The sequence below is a fragment of the Chiloscyllium plagiosum genome, chromosome 6 (assembly GCF_004010195.1).
Source record: "Chiloscyllium plagiosum isolate BGI_BamShark_2017 chromosome 6, ASM401019v2, whole genome shotgun sequence".
NCBI lineage: Eukaryota > Metazoa > Chordata > Chondrichthyes > Orectolobiformes > Hemiscylliidae > Chiloscyllium > Chiloscyllium plagiosum.
In genome coordinates this window covers 45,924,964-45,927,212 of record NC_057715.1, presented here as the reverse complement: position 1 = coordinate 45,927,212, position 2,249 = coordinate 45,924,964, and positions in this window count along the sequence as shown.

Here is a 2,249-nt window from a genome sequence, read left to right as displayed (position 1 = left end):
CCTTCCCTCAATTTCCCCCTTGCCCTATCCTTTGTTGTCTCACCCACTCTCCCGCACTTGCTCTCTCCTGCTTTCTCCCTCGCTCACTTTCTCCCGCATTCTCGCTCACTCTCTCTCCTGTGCTCTCGCTATCTATTGCTTTCTCCAGCCCTTACTTTCTCCTGCTGTCTCTCCCTCGCTCGCTTTCTCCCACTCTCTCTCTCCCCGCACTCTCCTTTGCTCCCTCTCTCTCCTCTGTCCGCACTCTCAACCACACACCCTGCCTTGTTCTCTACCCTTCACTCTTCCTTGTGCTCTCTCCTTCTCTTTCCAGCTCACCCTCGCTTTCTCCTGTTCTCTCCCCACCCTTGCTTTCTCTCCTCACTCACTCTTGCACTCTATCTCTCCCACTCCCCCGCCTTCTCTCTCTCCCCATTCTCACCTCCTCTCTCACGCTCTCGACCCTGCACTCTCCCTCGCACTTTGTCCTCGGTCTTCCTGTTGCCCTCGCTCTTGCTCACCAGCCTGTGCTTCCCCCGCTCCCTCTGATGGCCGTGGTCTCTCTGGTGTGTGCCCGCACACCCTCTCTCACCCGCGCTCTCTCTCTCTCCGTACATGTGCTTGCTTTGCCTCTCCCCATCCACACAGTTGTGCTCTTGCTCTACCTGGTGGTACGCTCTCTCTACCCGGGGAATACTTTCTTTCTACCCACAAGTTCGCTCCCCCCGTGTCCTGCGCGCTCTATACCTACCCCCATGTGCATGCTCTTTTTCTCCACTCTGCACTTGATGGCTCTCCCCACGAAGCAAGCTCGCTCGCTCGCTCTCCCATCGCTCATCCGCAGACACCCTTGCGCTCTCTCTCTCCCGTGCGCTCACTCTCATTTTCGTGCACTCCATTGTGGGCGGCATGGTGGCACAGTGGTTAGCACTGCTGCCTCACAGCGCCTGAGACCCGGGTTCAATTCCCGCCTCAGGCGACTGACTGTGTGGAGTTTGCACGTTCTCCCCGTGTCTGCGTGGGTTTCCTCCGGGTGCTCCGGTTTCCTCCCACAGTCCAAAGATGTGCAGGGTCAGGTGAATTGGCCATGCTAAATTGCCCGTAGTGTTAGGTAAGGGGTAAATGTAGGGGTATGGGTTTCGCTTCGGCGGGTCGGTGTGGACTTGTTGGGCCGAAGGGCCTGTTTCCACACTGTAATGTAATCTAATCTAATCTACCTGAACACAAGCGCTCTCTCTCTCCCCCATACTCACCCTCTACCCCGCAAGTGCTCTGTCCTTCTGTGCGCTCTCTCTCCCACACACGATACCTCTATCCTGGTTCATTCTCTCTCTGCCTTCCGCCTGCACTGTCTCTCCATCGTGGGCCCTTTTTCCCTGTACACATGCATCCTCTCTATCCCCCTCGTACGCGCTCTCTGTCTCCGCCCTGTGCATCATCTCTGCCTTTTGTGCTCTTTTCCCCCGCTGATTCTCCCTTTAACCCACGCGCACATTCTCTCCCACGCATGCTCTCTGTCCCCCTCGCGCATGTGTGCAGTCTCGCCATCACAGGGTCTTATTCCCCGTAGGCGCGCACTCTCTCCTCTAAACCGCGTGCAAGCTCTAACTCCCTCGCATGCGCACTCTCTCTCTCTACCCATATAACTGTGCTCTCCCTCTACACCGCGCGTGCTCCGTATCTCCCGCGTACACTCTCACATGTGACCTCTTTACCCGCTGCTGTCTGTCCTGTGCGTGAGCTCGCAACCTGATTGAATCTTTTGAGGGAATGACAAGGATTATTGTTGAGGGAAAGGCTGTGGATGTAGTTTATGTTGAAGTCCGTAAGGCATTTGATAAAATCCCACCTGGCAGATTGGTACAAAAACTAACATAAAATGGGATTCGGGGTGGGCTGGCTTGATCATAGAAGTTAAAAATCGCACATCAGTTTATAGTCCAACAGTTTATTGGGAAGTACAAGCTTTTGGAGTGCTGTTTCTTCATCAGGTAACTTGTGGGGCAGGATCTTGTGGGCGGCACGGTGGCACTGCTGCCTCACAGCGCCAGAGACTCGGGTTCAATTCCTGCAGACACGGGGAGAACGTGCAAACTCCACACAGTCAGTCGCCTGAGGCGGGAATTGAACCCGGGTCTCAAGCGCTGTGAGGCAGCAGTGCTAACCACTGTGCCACCGTGCCGCCCACACGGTGCTGTTTCTTCATCAGGTAACTTGTGGGGCAGGATCATAGGACACTGATCTTTTTACTATAAATTGTAAGTGTCATA